At 39.8% G+C, this 18,184-nt stretch overlaps 1 long non-coding RNA gene across 1 annotated transcript; it reads right to left on the bottom strand.

Annotated features, from left to right (window-relative positions):
- Window positions 1-10,627: 10,627 nt before the first annotated feature.
- On the bottom strand, window positions 10,628-16,784 carry LOC309833616. The gene is made up of 2 exons (XR_014297786.1): window positions 16,627-16,784; window positions 10,628-10,861 (listed from the first exon to the last, which is right to left on the bottom strand). It is a non-coding gene; the product is annotated as an uncharacterized lncRNA (long non-coding RNA).
- Between the last annotated feature and the right edge of the window lie 1,400 nt (window positions 16,785-18,184).

Below are 18,184 nucleotides of genomic sequence, written 5' to 3'. Positions count from 1 at the left end.
CCCAGGAATATGACCTACAGTAAAATTATTGATGAGGTTCTTTCAAAGAGTGCATTTTTTGCCCTTTAGTAGTTAAGAAGAAGAAAAAAGGCATAAGATCATTTTTTAAGTCTATTGATTTAATGGAAAATTAGAACATAGATTAAATGTGGCCCTTTTAGACCATTTTTTTCCCTATTGTGGAAGGTAAATACATGTATGGGCAAGAATTTCAGAATAGCAATAAACAACTACATCAAACTATTGGGTTGGCCAAAAAGTTCGTTCGGGTTTTTCCATAACATCTTATGGATGGAAGATGCATCATTCAGGTGTTTTTCCTTTATTACTCAGCAGTGTGTATTTCGGGGGGTTATAATTTATCTCTCATAGGACTTTCTCAAACTGGGCAGGACATAATAAGCCATGTGCTAGTTGTGTGAGTTGTTAATTGAGGATAAAGGAATTTCAAATTAAAGCACAGGTAGCAAATCTGGTAAAATGCCACACAAATTTACTAGAGGTTTAAAATGGACACTATGCTAGACATTGAAGTTATGGGGGATTTTTTTCTCCTTTTTTTATGTTTTTGAACTTTGCCAAGTTTTCTTAGTGAGCACATTACTTTTATAATAAAAAAAAGTAGAGGAAAAATAAAAATATTTTCATATAACAGTACAGCTCACCAGTAGTTCAAGTAAGGGGGTGGTGGAAGGTATACTTGGGTAGAGTCCAAACTGGTATTAATATGCCTTCACTCATCCATAATTCAGCAACTATTTATAGAATGTCAACTACTGTGCAAAGCACTGTGTGTGGGCTGGGCAGCTAATGATGAACTCCAGCGTGGAGCTTCTGCTCTAGGAGAGTTCTTCAATTAGCATTATGATAAGGACTACAAAGAAATAAGATTCTTTTTTTAAAAAATAAATTTATTTATTTATTTAATTTTGGCTGTGTTGGATCTTCGTTGCCCTCACGGGCTTTCTCTAGTTGCGGCGAGTGCGGGCTACTCTTCCTTGAAGTGCGCGGGCTCCTCATTGCGGTGGCTTCTCTTGTTGCAGAGCACGGGCTCTGGGCATGCGGGCTTCAATAGATGTGGCATGTGGGCTCAGTAGTTGTGGCTCACGGGCTCTAGAGCGCAGGCTCAGTAGTTGTGACGCACAGGCTTAGCTGCTCCGTGGCATGTGGGATCTTCCTGGACCAGGGCTCGAACCCATGTCCCCTGCATTGGCAGGCGGATTCTTAACCACTGTGCCACCAGGGAAACCCACAAAATAAGATTCTAAGAGTTTATAATAGCAGAACCTGACCAGGTCAGAGGGTAGGGAGGTCGAGGAAGGTGGCTGTGAGGAAGTTTCCGTTCTGAAGGGTGAGCAGGAATTAGCCAAGTAGGAGGGGTGGGGAAAAGGAAGCATTCTAAGTGGAGGGAATGGTTTCTGGGAAGGCCCAGAAATTGGAAAAGCATTTCAAGAAACTGCAAATCCATCATGGCTGGAGCCAGGAGAGTGAGGGAGTTACTGATTGTGAAATTTTTTTTTTTAGGACTTACATTTTTAAAAGAACATTCTGGCTGTTCTGTAGATTGCGGACGAGAAGGTGCAAAAGGGGATACAGGGAACCCTGGAGAAGGCTATTACAGTGATCCAGCTGAGAGATCATGGTGGCCTGGCATCCGGCTTGGGGCATAATAGACAAATTCCAGAGACAATACAGGAGGCAGAATTGTAAAGAGTTGCTGCTTGGTTGGTTACGGGAGACAGGAAGTTGTCAAGAATGACTCTCAAAATTTCTGACTTTAAAAACTAGGTAGATGGTGGTGTTACTGAACTAGAGGACATGGGAAGTTTAGAAGGGAAGGACGTGAGTTCTGTTTGGACCATAGTGGATTTTAAGGTAGCTCTGAGATATTCCAGTGGAGGTGTCAAATAGTGAGATATAAAGATCTGGAAATCACAAGAATATAGTAGCAGCAGCCTCAGACAATACTCATTGTCAGGAAGGTGAAATCATCTTAATTCCCAGGAGGTCAAGCCAGTTAGTTGCTATGTGGGGCTACTGGTAAGTAGCCCCTTAGAAGTGTGGGTAGAAGCACATTTACAAAGTGTCCCATATATCCCTGTGTACTCTCTAAGGAAGGGATATCTTCATAGTTTGTGAATGAGGAAACTGAAGCTAAGAGGAGTTACATGATCTGTCTGAGGCCATTCATCTCATCAGTAGTGAAGAGGGGCATATCAGTCTGGGTCTCAACCAGAAACGGGTGGCAAACTTGAAGGAAGATAATTCAAGGAGGGGATGTTTGTTTTACAAAGGATTACCAAATAAGGATGCAAAGTGGGGGACCATGAGAAATAGTTCAGTAAACTGGGGCTAGTAGCAGCTGAGCTGTTGTGAACACCCCTAGGATCGAAGTATCAAGAGGAGAGAGTTGCTCCCAGACCCTGCGAGGAGAAAGTTGTGTGAAGCTACTTTGAAAGGAACAGTGATCCTCAGTTCAAGGACACAGTCAGTTGACGCCACCTCATTCAACTCTCTATTTCTCCCACGTGTCTCCTATCAGGGCCCCCATTGGCCAAACCCAACGGGAAGCCAGAGGGCAGAGAGCTAGGAGGAAAGGGGCAGAGGGTGTGATCAAAAGGGAGCAAATAGAGAATAGCAGGACATTGAGGCTTCCATCTGGGTCCATCCGCACTCCAAAACCCAGAGCGCGATCAAGAAGGGGTTGCTCAGCGTAAGGCCCTGACCTGATGGAGTACACACGGAGACCTGAGGAGAAGCTCAGTGAGCTCTCAAATCCTGGACCCCAGGTGAGAGTTAGAGCAAAGCTGAAGTTAGCTCACTGAGGAGCTCTGCCCAGGCCCATCAGATACCTGCGAGCACACCACCTCTGATCCCATGTGGTAGCGTGGAGCCGACTTTAACAGCCAGGATGACTCCTCTCATGACACCCCTTTGAAGGGAGCAGATAGGGAACATTCACTGTCATTTTATAAATTTGAAAATGAATAAATCATGGAATTGAGTGGCAGCTCCATTTATGCAGTCATGCCAGTTCTCCTCAACTCATGTATCTGAACCCCGTGTTTGAATTATAAAAGCAGGGATCGTCAGTGTAGACTCTCAGATAAAGAAGCCCGTTAAACAGCTGTTTGCTTCGGGGCTTTCTATTCAGATGTCCCTATTATCACTTGAAATGTCAGATGAGAAATTATTTTGCTATTGACATTTCAGGTTCTGGGTTAGTGACTGTCTGTCAGGTATGAGCATGCTCAGAGAAGTGTTAACTGTTTCTGACTAGGGGGAATGCAGCTTAAAAATGTATAAGGTAATTTAGGTGTCCCATTCTTGACATCCATTTCGATGGGCTGTGTTAATATTTACCTTCTTGTCCTGATTATTTTATATGTCCTCCATATTGTTTCTGTTTGACTGCTCTATAAATTACTACCTTCTCAAGCAGGAATTCTCAAAGAACAGTACAGCATATACATTCAGAGGTCTCAGGAATGTTGTTTATGTTCAGGAGCTCAGCTTTTATTTTTTCAGAAATCACCTCAACTTAAGGTCAATGGAAAGAGACACACTGAATTATAATATTGTTTGCTATGTAGGAAAAAACAAATGAGGGAGGGTAAGTGGAAATTTGGCATAACCTAGGATAAGCCATAGCAGCTATTCATCTTGCTTAAAATCCTACATGCTACAAAACTACCTTGGGAAACTGCCTTGAAAATGGAGTTAAAAAAAAAAAAAAACTGAGGTTAACGTATCTCAATTCCATTCAGCATTTTTTAACTAGTATTTTTTTAAGTAATGATAAAAATAGAATAAGATTCAGAATCAAAAAAAAAAAAAAGGTAAATTACTCTCCCACCGCACAGGCAACCACTATTAATGGTTTCTTGGGTGTCCAGATGTATTCTGTGCATATGTAAGTAGAGGTAGATTATTTTATGCAGATATTAGTATAAAATAGATAATGCTTCACATCTTATTCTTTTCAGTTAGAAATATATCTTGAAGGTCATTTCATATTAGCACATACAAGTCTATCTTTTAAGGCTGATTTCCAACTGAATTACATTATGTTCTATGTAATATCAATTCTTTAGCATTTGATCCTCTGTGACCTAGTATGGTAAACTTTTATAAATATTCCATATGCTCAGAAAGAATGTATACTCTCTGTTGGCAGCAGGCTCTCTCTCTCTCTACACACACATGCACATCTGTCAAATCAAGCTTGCTAATTGTATTGTGAGGTCTTCTACATCTAACTCTTGGTCACCCGGTCTATCAGTTTCTGATAAAGTGATGTTAAAATTTCTCACTACGATTATTGTGCTGATTATTCTCCATTTGCCCTATGATTTATAGATGCTCATAAAGAAAGACCTGCTAGTATCAAATGATAAATTCCTTTTAAAAATCTATTCTTAGCCCTCTGCCCTACTCTCTTGCCCTTTGGTTTCCTGTTAGGTTTGGTCAGTGGGTTTGGCCCACCTCCTTGCCCCACAGAGGTCTGCCTTCCTCCAGGGCAGGAACTCATTCTGGGCAGCCCCTTCTTCACAGCTCTATCTCTCCGTGGGCTCTAGTAATTCTGTTCCCTCCCTTTGTTCCTTCAGGCCTAGAGGAGTAATGGCTTCCCACTGTTGTTAGTTCTTTGGTGCCTCACCATCCCCTCTTGTCCTTTCAACCCTGTATGCACCTGTGTAAACAATCCATTCATTCAGTTCTCTTCAGGTAAACTCTCCTGAACACTATATCTGCAACTCTCCTGAATACAATATCTGCTTCTGTCGAGACTCTGAATTTTCCATTCTTCTTATAATTCAGTTTTTGCTTTATTAATTTCAAGGCTATCTTGTCAAGTGTACATAAACTTGTGGTTGATGGATCTCTTTGGTAGATTGTTCCTTTTATATATTAATGGGTTTTGTTTAAGTATTATTTTGTCTGATAGTAACTGATAAACCAGTCTTCTTTTAGTTTGTATTTATACGGTACAATTTTTTTTCTTGCCATCTCCTGTTTTTCAACCTTTCTGTGTTGTTTTGTTTTGAAGTGTATATCTTTAAGAAAGTTTATACTTTGATTTTTAACTCAATCTGATAAATTAACAGGTAAATTTTATCCATTCACATTTATTGTGATTACTGATATATTTGAACTTATTTTTGCCATATTACTTTCAGTTTTCTGTTTACTCCCTCTTCTAGTTTTGACACAGATTGTATTCTTACTCTTTAAGTTATAATATCCTTAACTATTATTTTCCCTAAAGTATGAAATTGTTGATATCTCTGTCCTCTTCCCTGAGAAAAAATGGACCTTAGCACATTTTAACTCCCCAATGAACACCTATCCCTGTCTTCCTTATCATTATAGAGAATTTTAATTCCACCTTTTTTAGCATAAAAATAGATTTCTTCTTATAGTCAGTGGTTAAAATGCATTTGCCAACATGTTTTATCAGTTCTGTGGTGGCAGCTCAGTGTCCTGTGCTGTGGTGATGTGAAGGTACCACAAATCTAGTCCCTGAATAAGCTGGTGATTGGGCAGGTCCTTGCTGCAAAACTCTGTCTGTTTCCTATTGCCTTCTTAGATAAGCAGCTTCTTATAAGCTGTGACCCCAGACAGCAACCATGGTGGCAACTTCATGGCTGGGAGAGCCTCATTCCTGCCCTGTCCCTGCCCTCAATCCTGAGCGGCTCTGCCCACTTTGGACATGGAGTGACCACTTCGTATTTCTAGTCTATTTCTGAAATGTGGAAACATTTACCATATTTTGATGATAACTGTATATTCAAATTGTTCTCTTTTTATATTGTAACTGTTATTGCCATGTATTGTTTTAGTGTGCCTCAAAGTGTAAATTTATGATGCTATCTGGTTTGGAAGTTGAATCCCAAAGTTTGTATTGAGCGCCTACAGTACGCCTTGCCCTATGTGGCAGAAAACACCCACAAAAGTGTCTCTCTCTTTAAGAAGCTTATAATTTCCTAAGTGAAAGAAGATATATACATACATGAAACAATTTTAAAAATATAAGGCAGAATGATATTCAGGTGTCAAAATCTGTGATATTTTCCCCAGGTATAGAAAGCAAGGTGAATGCCACAATAGTTGCAGTGGCTGGGGATGACTGTTTTGTTGCTCCTAGTTTATTTGGAGGGAAAGCGGCACAAGAAGATGACTATACATGTGTTAAATATCACCTAGGCTGGTGCATACATCCACACATATGAAAGGACATTTTATTAAGTATTATATGTTATAACCAGTCCTCTTCATGGAACTCTTCATGCTCTAAATATGCACCTTGAAAAAACACGTTTAACTTTCTCTAATAGATACAATTAACTTTGAATTAGGTAGATCCTTCTTACCTGCTGGGACTATTATGAGTAGGAATTGCCGCCCTGTTCATATAATTTAATTATTTATTTAGAAAACTGAAAAACAAGATGATGACTTCAGTTATGAACAATTGATTCAGACTGATCGTTTTCTCTTTTTTCATGTGTTTAGCATATGGTCCTAATGAGATTAGAGCAAAATCAATTGTATTTGTTTCCATCAAACTATATAACAGGCTCTTTGGAAAGATTTTCAGATGTCCTTCTAATCCTTGAGATGGCAGTGAAATCCCTACCCCCGGCCCCTTCCCTGGCCTAATCTGCATTCTCTCAATTGTTGACTCTCTAGAGTGAGTGACGTTCCCTTCAGTTTGGGGGCAGTGGACAATGATCTGAGTGAATTGTCCTGATTCAAGCGATTATAGATTCAGATATGTGGAAGGGGGTCCCCTTGAATCTGGACCTCAACCGGCTGTAAGTAATCCCACTTTTCCCTGAACTCATAATTTATCTCAATCTCTCTGGTGTCATTTTCTTTCATTTCTTAAAATTTATTTTATTCAAATATAGTTGATTTACAATGTTGTGTTAATTTATGCTGAACAGCAAAGTGTTTCAGTTATACATATATATATATTCTTTTTCCTATTCTCTTCCATTATGGTTTATCCTGAATGTAATTCCCTGTGATATACAATAGGACCTTGTTGTTTACCCATTCTATATGTAATAGTTTGCATCTGCTAATCCCAAACTCCCAATCTATTCCTCCCCCACCTCCCCCTTGGCAGCCACAAGTCTGTTCTCTGTGTCTGTGAGTCTGTTTCGTAGATACGTTCATTTGTGTCATATTTTAGATTCCACATATAAGTGATATCGTATGGTATTTGTCTTTCTCTTTCTGACTTACTTCACTTAGTATGGTAATCTCTAGGTCCATCCATGTTGCTCAAATGACATTATTTCATTCTTTTTTATGGCCGCGTAGTATCCCTTTGTATATTTATGCCACATCTTCTTTATCCGTTCATCTGTTGATGGACATTTAGGTTGTTTCCATGGCTTGGCTATTGTGAATAGTGCTGCTATGAACATAGGGGTATATGTATCTTTTTGAGTTATAGTTTTGTCTGGATATATGCCCAGGAGCCGGGATTGCTGGATCATGTGGCAGCTCTGTTTTTGTTTTTTTGAGGAACCTCGGTACTGTTTTCCATAGTAGCTGCACCAATTTACATTCCCATCTGGTGGCATTTTCTTAAGATGAATAATACCCTGAATTATAACTCTTACCCCCTCTAGCCTGTAAATTCCTTGAGAGAAGAAGCCATGCCTGATTAATTTTTGAATCCCTAAAAAACTACAGTAGAATACTAAAGTTGTATAGTGAGGCCATTTAATAAATATGTGACTATATAAAGACCAGGTAAGTAGGTGTATTTCTGGAGCTTGGTATATCTCGCAGTTTTGTAGAGTCTTACAGCATCTTTGATAAACTTCTCTGAAAATGTTGACTAGGCAAGTTCAGTTAAAATATAGTAGAAATGTTTATTCTGATATCTCTAAGTATACATTTAATTCTACAGAAAACTTACAGTGTGACATTGTGTCAACATTTGCAAATTGACTGTAAATGACCTTAATCTTAGCGCAGCCTGAAGGATCAGTGTAGTAATGCCAGGTAAGTGCTTTTTTACCTGAGACTTCTTTCTCATCTTCTCCTGTAAAGAGACCCTAATATGTATTTTGATTTGAAATTGGAAATGTAACTTTCACTGAAAGTGTCATGTGATGTTTGCATTACTTTTAACTGCTATGTATAAAGGAAACTCTATCCTTTGACTCTGTCAGTTATTTCTCTTGTGCACAGGGAAAATGCATTAAAATGACTAAAAAAATTTAAAAATTATAAATGAAAGCAACCCTGTCAAACCCTTACAAACACTATGCCTTTCTATTCAGCCTAGTCTCTTTCTATCCATGTCACATATTTCTTTTCTGCTTCTCATTGTAATAATAATAGTATTATTATAAGTGGCACAGAGAGGTTAACTAACCCACCTGAGGATACACAACTACTAAGACATTGAACCAGGGTTTGAACCTAGGCAATCTGACCCTAGAGTTCATGCTCTTAACCACCATATCATTTTTGGTATAGTATCAGAGACATGGAGAATTCAATAAACACCTATCTTCTTGCTGTTAGTCTTCAGCCCCATTCTTTTGTGAGAGGAACTCCAACACCAGATCCACTGCTAAATTACTCTAGAATAAGGCTTATCCCTATTCTGCTTTCTGGTGGCCAAACTCCTTTAGAGAGTGTGGGCATATCGCATCACCATGATAGAGAAATAGTCATAGGTGCAGTCACAAAACCAGTTAGCTAAAACTGGAATGAGCATCTAAAGGAATCCCCATCAGAAAGTGTGAAGAACAATTGCTTTACTTCTATTACTGTCAGTTGCTTTTTTTTTTTTAATATTTATTTATTTGGTTGCACTGGGTCTTAGTTGTGACAGGCGGGCTTTTTAGTTGTGGCTCGCAGCCTCCTTAGTTGTGGCTCACTGGCTTCTTAGTTGCAGCACTTGGCCTCCTTAGTTGAGGCATGTGAACTCTTAGTTGCAGCATGCATGTGGGATCTAGTTCCCTGACCAGGGATTGAACTCGGGCCCCCTGCATTAGGATAGTGAAGTCCCATCCAGTGCGCCACCAGGGAAGTCCCTACTGTCAGTTGCTTTTGAGGAAAAAGGGGAAGTGACTTATTATTTTCCTCGATAAGGCTTTACTTGGATATATCTTTTTTAATCTTATGAAAATACCAGACCATGTTCCTAACTTCATCTCTAAGCCCAATACTTTCTGCTGAGAGTTATCAGTGCTAACACAAAGGAGACGAGGAGGCAATAATCTAAAATGACAAATGACCCAGATAACTTTTTTTTTTCACTTTGGAATGCAATCAGAGATTCCACCCACTTGTTACCAGCAGTCTCAGCCTGACTGATGATAGTTTGTGGCTTCACTGAGTAGCAGAATGGAACAGGCCAAAGATAATCCACTTGATAACTGAGAATTAAAATTGTATTTATATTGTAGAAACATATATGCTTAATTCTAATAACACTAATACTTTTAACCCGTGATTCTTACATAAAGTATGTTTGGTTATATACTAGATATTTTTATTTTCTATTTATTTATTTGGCTGTGTCAGGTCTTAGTTGCGGCACGCAGGATCTTCGTTGTGGCATATGGGATCTTTCGTTGCAGCGAGCAGTCTCTTCTTTGCAGCACACGGGCTTCTGTCTAGTTGTGGTGCACGGGCTCAGTAGTTGTGGCATGTGGGCCTAGTTTCCCCACAGCGTGTGGGAAGTTTGTTCCCCGACTAGGGATCGAACCTGAGTCCCCTGCATTGGAAGGCAGATTCTTAACCACTGGACCACCAGGGAAGTCCTGTTTTTATTTTCTTTAAATGGGGCTTCGAGTTTGAGTGCCTCCTATGTGCCAGGCACTGTTCTTGGTGCTTAAGATACAAAGCAAAGCAAAAGGACAAAGCAAAGATCCCAACCTGCAGGGACTTTATATTCTAGCTTTAGAGTAACTAAGCAGTTATTTTTTTATTGGAACTCACATTGTAAATTTATCGGTTGAAGGCTGGGTGATTGATACACAAGAGTAAGTCATAAATTTTTAGTACGGTTCCAAATTACCAAGCACTTTTGATCCTCAAGGGTTCACTTAAGTAATATATGCAACAATAAAAAAAAATAGAATGGTATAGAAAAAAATAGTATAGAGTGGCCCTGTCTTGGGACAATTTAAACCCAGTCTTAGGAGATCCTGTCATCATCCCAGAGATAGTTAAAAAAAAAAAAAAAAAACAGTTAGAACTATGGCTGTAAATCTTTTTACTACTAAGAACACTTTTTACTTTTGTGCCCCATGTTTTGAAAAATTTAATGCTTTAAACAAATCCCATTTATTAAGTAATAATTTATTTCTCCCTGTATATACCATTTCTGCTACTTCTGTAGGTACCAGAAAAACCCAGAAACAGGTTGAGCTCAGGCGTATGCCTACTCAGTACCCAGATAGTTATGCCCCATCTGCCACCCTAGGAGCCCTTGTTTTGGGCTGTTGAGTGTGAGTGTGTGTGTATACCTGCAGAGATAGATGGTGGCATTAGAAGTCATGTGGGCTTTTAAGATACCCCTTCATGAGAGCACAGTATAATTGGTATATTAGTTTCTTAGGGCTGTTGTAATAAGTGACCACAAACTTGGTTGCTCAAAACAACAAAAATTTATTCTTTCACAGTTCTAGAGGCTGGAAGTCTGAAATCAAGGTGTAGGCAGGACTGTGCTCCCTCTAATGGCTCTGGGGGAGAATTCTCCTTGCCTCTTGCAGTTTCTGGTGGCTCCAGGCATTCCATGGCTTGTGGCTCCATAACTCCAGTCTCTGCCTCTGTCTTCACACGGCTTTCTCCTCCTTTCTGTCTGTGTATTCTCCTCTGCCGTCTGTAATAAAGACAGTTGTCATTGAATTTAGGGCCCACCCAGCTAATCCAGGATGATCCCATCTCAATATTCTTAATTATATCTGTGAAGACCCTTTTTCCAAATAAGGTCACATTCACTGTTCCAGAGGTTATTACATGAGCATGAATTAGGGGGCTATACCATTCAACCCACTACAATTAGGTAGGCCTAAAAAAAAAATCTATCAATGCTAGAAATCAAAGAATTAAGTGAAGGGTTTTGAATTCTCCCTCCTTATCCAACACCTCATACTTTGCTCTTGTCTGAAATATCTGGCCATTGCCTCAGCTCCCAGTTGAATGTTACCACTGGACTCAAGCTCTGCTCTTGGCTCTGACATCTGGCTCCTCATCTTGGGTCTCATCTTGGCTTAACCCCAGGAGTAGCTCTTGGTATCCCCTTGCATGGATGACTTCTACTGGCTCTGCAGCCCATCCAGGTTGCCACCCTCTGTGCTCGGCATGGCTTGTTCCTCCATTGCCCAGTCTTGTTACCAACAGGACACACCCATAGTGTTTCAGTAAGTCAAGTCCTTGTTGCATAAGGACATGACCCAGTGACCTCCCAAGTGTCCTCCGTATGGCCTGTATGGAGCTAGAAACCACTGCCTACCCAGAGTTATGCTTATAAAAATTTATAACCCCAGGATTAACATGGAGCTATACCCCTCCATGGTGACAGAAAGCAGGTATGTGCCAGAGCCTTTGTATTCCATGGCTACCTTTTGTCCTGAAGTTCTTATTCACCCAAGAGGACTGGTCCTGAGTGCTTGGAATTTATATTATTCTATTTTTAAAATTGGATTTCAGATATGCTTTGAGATAAACCCATCTTGTTTCTTTCTTTTCCAAATGCTGCATTTCATTTTTCATATTTATCTTTTGCTCCTTTAATGATTATATTCTTTTTCTTCTCCCTTCAGAATGAACCAGTTACAATTTTCCATTTGAAAATAAATTTCATCATATTTTATTTCCTGTTTTCCAGGCCATTTGTTTTTCTCAGTGACTCAGATCTAGCTGAGAATTTTGTTAGCAGCTCCAAAGTAAAATGCACTATAATTCTCCTGGAAGGTGAAAAGTGAAAAGTATAGGAGCAAGTCTAGCCTTTGATCTGAGGCTCTTACACTAGAATCCTAAAATTGAGTGTATCTTGTGACTTTGATCTACAGATTGACATTCTCCCCCACCAAAGAGGTATCCAGAGACTTCACACCTAGTAAATCACCACCATAACCTCTGTGCCATAAAGACCATTAAAAGCAATAAATGCAAGTATCATGAGAATTACTTGTTATTCAAATATTTAAGTTTACAGTCTTGCTTTGCATTATTGCTTTATAAAGAAACAAGTCCTTACAACACATCTCATGCCTAAGAAAGTGTGGTGATGTCAATTTGATCAAAACATCAAATTGCTACCAGAATGAGATTACAAAATATTTTTTGCAGAGTGCTTACGTGAACAATATCACAATATATTTATTATGTTAACTGGCTTCAAATTTGGGCAGTCTACCTAGTTCAGTAGACTGAGCACTAGATTGGCAATAAAGTTCTCCTAAATTCTAACTTCAGTTCTACTGCTGATTTGCTCTGTGTAGTAAGTAACTATTCGTTGTTTCTTTGCCTTTGGCCTTGTGAAACATAAAAGTAGAAAAAGAGTAAGGCACGGCCAGTTGAGTCCTTAATATTTAGTTTGAGGAATTCTTGGCTGCAGGGCCAGTTTTTATTTTCTAAAAATGGAAATTTTATTTTCATGGGACAGTGCATCGATAGCTTCTCCTCCTTGCTCCTTGGTCTCCGCTTGGCCCTGCACCACACGCACCAACCTTTCCCAAACAAGGGCATTTTTGTGGCCAATAGAACAATAGCCACTATCCTTGGAACCAAGTGAGTGAACAACTCAGATATATTCTGGGTTTGTTAGCATATTTATTTAGATAGCACTTGTGCTTCTTTTCTAAAGTTAGGCTGCCCAATCATAGGTGATAGGTGATTTCAGACTACAATAAAGAGCTTTCAAATAATGATAAGAATGCCACAGATGATCAAGTTAAGAACTAATATTCTTTTACCAGAGAATAAAGAACTTATCAGTATCTGGCGTGGGGCTGAGCTTATTGCAATCAGCTTCAACTGTTTGAAAGATTATATTTTGGATAATATCTTTGCTCCTTATCCCCACTAAGGTTAGGACAAGAAAGTAATCATGAAGGAATTATGTTAGATACAGGTAGAGAGGTCTATTAATACACCAGACAGGTAGTTGCCTTCTCTAAAGAAAAAAAAAGATCCTGATGTGTTACAGCTTCCCCAGAGTTGGAGAAGGGAACTGTAACTTCACAGCTCATCCCATTCCTCAGCTTCCCAGAATTTAAATACCTCCTGAAGAAACATGGTAGCCCTCCTTAGTGTCTTATTTCAGTCTCTTTTAATCCTTACAGCAAGAACATATTAAAGCTGAATAGAAGCCCATCTGTACATTTAGGCTTATTTCCTCTTTCCTCTGGGAAAAGAGGACAGATAATCACCACTTCATGTGACATCCCTCAACTACTAAACCCCTATAACACTGTCTCCTTTTTTCCCCTAGCCCTCAGTGGGTCTGTTTCCCAAAGACTTACTTATTGTTGTTGCCCCTCTGATTTTATGATGAATGGCAATTCTGACACCTCTGACCCTGAGAAGCAGAGAATTCTCGGCTTTATCTTTGCACTAAGAATTTAAATGCAGCCGAATGTATGAGCAGAAATAGGTCATTTTTCTTCTGCAGATCACCAATTGCAAGATTTCTTTTCATACAAAAACAGTATATCAATTTTCTATTGAAAATACATTTTTGTAAAGCATGAAAAAATGGAATCTCAAGCTCTGTTGCCATCAGAGAGGTGAATGGCTCTTCTTTTTTGAAGCAGCTGCCAACAAGTATGAGGACTGGGTATCATTTCTGTCCTTGGTGAACTGTCAGGCTTCTCTTTATGAGTCTGGCACATTCCAGGTGGCTGAAGTAGCTTCTCATTGTCAGGAACTGGAGCAGTTGTTTCTCTACCTATGGCTTACAGTCCTGTTGCCTAGGACTGAAGGATATTCTGAGTTGAATAGTACTTAATGCAGATAATTGAATAAAGTGCTGTTTTACATTTATTGAAGGTGAAATTCACGTAACATAAAATTAGCCATTTTAAAGTGAACAATCCAGTGGCATTTGGTACATTCACAATATTGTGTAACTACCATCTATATCAAGTTCCAAAATATTTTCATTGCCCCATTAAGAAATCCCATACCTAACTACCTCCAAATGCTGGTAACCATCAGTCTGCTTTTTGTCCTATGAATTTACCTATTTTGCATATTTCATATAAATGAATTCATGTAGTATGTTACTTTTTGTATCCAGCTTCTTTCACTTGACACAATGTTTTCAAGGTTCATCCACATTGTACCATTATCAGTACTTCATTCCTTTTTTATGACTGAATGATATTCTATTGCATGTGTATTCCATAATTTGTTTATCCATTCATCTATTGGTGGGTTGTTTCCACCTGTTGGTTATTGTGAATTATGCTGCTATGAACATTCACGTACAAGTATTTGTTTGAGTATCTGTTTTCAGTTCTTTTGGTTATATACCTGGGAATGGAACTGCTGAGTCATACAATAATTCTATGTTTAACCTTTTAAGAGATTGCCAAACTGTTTTCCTACCCTTACTTCTGAAAGGGAAAACCCATGACATTAATGCAATGAACGTTATCTTAGCAGGAGGAGCACAGCCCTCTGAACCTCCAAAGAGAATTTTCCAAAGAGAATTTTCTGACGAATCAAAGGGCACAGAGTCATTGGTAGCAAAGGTGTTTTAGCTGACTGACCTCTGCTCCTGTACAGACAGAACCAAAACAACAATCAGCACAGTTTCCATAAAATACCAGGGAAAGAAAACGCAAACCAGCCCAACTCCAGCTAAGTGTTGGCCACATGAATTCCTTGAGATGCTTCAATCAGTGCAGATCTATTGCGCTTTGGCCACGTTTGTACTATAATTAAACTCAAACTCAATTAAGAGAACTGCTTTAAAGGAAGAAGGCAATTCTGATGAGGTCTGTTTTGAGAAAAATCTGAAAGATAATCTAAAGTTGCCAGAAGTCAGGTTTGTGCCCTTTCTTCCTGTCAGCATAAGGATCCATACTTCGAATGTTTGACTAATTTTGGCAAATTAATTACCATTTAATTATCACATACGAAGACATCTACTTATTTTCCCAAAAACTGTTACTCTGCTGTAGGCAAATTGGTATAAAGACTAATCTAATTTGCCTATTGTAGAAACACACTGGGCTTTTGAAAGTCCACACCTATGTTCAGTTTTCTGAATGTCCCCATAGACATTTCCTTTTGTGACATTGATGTTGAAGATATAGTGGGTACTGAATGGTAAACAGCCCACACCTATACTGCAGTGCCAGTAAAAGGCAATGTTAGGATGTCTGACCTCTTGATGTAGGAAACACTTCACCATCCCTGGAACCACATGCTTGATCAAGCTGTGCTAGTCATGATGTGCAATGGAATTACGACCATAACAGAGTTAAGATGAAAGAAATTAGAAACGAAAACCATCCTCTTTCTTGGAGGTCTTAATTCAAGTTAGTATAGTTGAGATAATGTGCCCAAATAGTGCACCCAGAAAATGAGCTCATCCACTGGGGATTTTGCCATGTTGTAATTCAGAATTACTCCTCAGAATTACAAAACTATTAGTCGGAGTGGCATGGTTGCCAGAAAATGAAACCTCAGAACACTGGGTAGCCTGAGTTAGAGGAACTGGTCCTTGACTGCTAAACCACCGTGTCTATAATAGTTCAGCCCTGATCCCTGATACTATGCTGCTTGAGTCACACGCTCTTGGAGATTACTTCAAGTTTAAGCAGAAAGGTCAGAAAAGGTCAGGGAGGCAAGGCAGCTCTGCAGATGCACTCTTTGGTTAGATTTCACAGGAACAGATTAGGGAGATCAGACTACGTGGAGTCTCCCTCCCTCACATGGAAAAAGACTTCTGCTTGAGGAGGAGTCACAAATTCCTGGGCAGAGAGTAATGTTTGTGCCTGTGGAGAAACAAAATGTCCCTGAGGTGGAATTTTGGAACCCAGTCATACATAATTGGTGGTACCAGACAGGAGAGAGCCTGACATTTCAGACTGTAACCATATTCAGGAGGATTTGGTTCATAGAAAAGTTTATGTTAAAACCGTAAGTCTCAATCTCTCTGTATCCCAGGTTATCATCTTGAGATGCTAAGCTAGCTGGACCCCTAAAGGTCGATTAACGTTTTCCAAGGACAGGAGAAATTATTCTTCATATGAGAGTTGATATTCATTTCTCAGTAATTATCTTCTTGAGCTGTTACAAAACTCTTAAGATATGAAGGTACTCTTGATTTGTTTTAAAAATCTTGAGAAATGTTGGGGCTTCCCTGGTGCTGCAGTGGTTAAGAGTCTGCTTGCCAGTGCAGGGAACACGGGTTCGAACCCTGGCCTGGGAAGATCCCACATGCTGCAGAGCAGCTGGGCCCGTGTGCCACAACTACTGGGCCTGTGCTCCAGAGTCTGCAAGCTACAACTACTGAGCCCAAGTGCCACAGCTACTGAAGCCCGTGCACCTAGAGCCCGTGCTCCACAGCAAGAGAAGCCACCGCAATGAGAAGCCTGCACACAGCAACGAAGAGTAGCCCCCACTCACCGCAACTAGAGAAAGTCTGCATACAGCAACAAAGACCCAACACAGCCAAAAATAAATGAATAAATAAATAGATAAATATTTTAAAAATTAAAAATAAAAAGCTTGAGAAATGCATCTGATCCAAGTTAATAACTCACAGCAATATTTTTAGATGATGCCTGGGTACAATGCTTACATAAACTGAGTCCAGGCTTCACATTATATTAGAGATTGTCAGGTGATGTCCTTTCAGCTGACACACAGGGCCCTTGCTTCTTGCCAGAGCGAAGGGCAAGTTCTTAGTAAACTTGCAAGGCTCATATGACTAATGAGAGTTGGTTCGGCCCCTAAGGAGATTCTAAGTTCCATTAAACCAAAATAGGAATCAGGTATCACAACAACCTTGTGAAAACTCCAAGAACTATTTCTGTCTCCAGTACAGGGAAAATGAATTGCAGAACCTCAATGAAAACAAAATCCATGAATGTTGCCGTACCCACCTATTCCTGCATTCTGACTCCAGCAGAATTCAAAGGGAGTTTTGTGGAAGGGAAGCTTGGTTTCTTCAGTATCAATCCTCAGGGACGTATTTCACTGTCCATCGATAAACTACTATCAGTCCACTAGAGATAGGGTTTACTTGACCCTTCAGAAGCTATTTCTATAATCCATGTATTCCCAGCTTCGCAGTCTATGACTTACAATGGAAAGTATCCTTTCATTTTATACCAAAATTATGACAGCATTCTCTCCTACCAGGCTGTTTGCTGAAAATTCACCTCTCTCAAAGGGCTCTCAACATTATCTGAAACTTTATTTGTACTACTTTATATATAAAGCTCTGAGAGAGAGCTTTCCCTGTGTCCCCTCTGGCCTTCTCCTTGCTGCTTTGACCTTCAGGAATGTTCTGCTGTCATGGGCTTAGTTCTCCCCACCAGTGCCCACTGTTGCCTTCACTTCAGCTTCAGAAGAAAAAACCCATTTTCCTTTGGTCCAAAGAGAACATCCCAATAATGCTTCCTGCTTTTTCGTGTGGCTAAGAAACGGATACAAGGCCTTTCCAGGCTAGGGGTTCCTTACCCCAGGGCCTCAGTGCTTGTTATTTTCTTCTCTGAGCTGCTGTTGTTTCTACTGCCGTTCCTGACAAAAACAAAAGCTTGATGATGGTGCTGCCCTGAAGATAGCTCACCGCCAGCACAAGCCTGCTCAAAGCTTCTTCATACTTCAAAGTCCAGGGCCAAATGGATCCCTAATCCAGAGAGATGTGCCCCTCCTTCCACAGTCCATAGTTTCACTTTATTTCCTACATGGAGATTATCCATTTCTCAAGATTATTGATGGTGGAAATATCCATTCTCTAAAAGAAAAAGCCTACATCCACTCAAACTCTAAGCCCAACTGTTGTCCTCTGGCTCCAATAATACAGTCTCAAAATGGTATAATAGTGGCTGTTTCCCAAAGTCAGGGTCATCTCTTTTATCCATGGTCACTTTTTCACATTTGTGTTTTCTACTCTTATTATTTCTTAGGTGCAGGGATCTCTAGGTGCAATAATGTGTCAGTCAGGGTCCAGCATGGG

This window comes from Grampus griseus, assembly GCF_964374135.1.
Source record: "Grampus griseus genome assembly, chromosome: 15".
NCBI lineage: Eukaryota > Metazoa > Chordata > Mammalia > Artiodactyla > Delphinidae > Grampus > Grampus griseus.
This window is presented reverse-complemented; position numbering and strand designations above follow the sequence as displayed.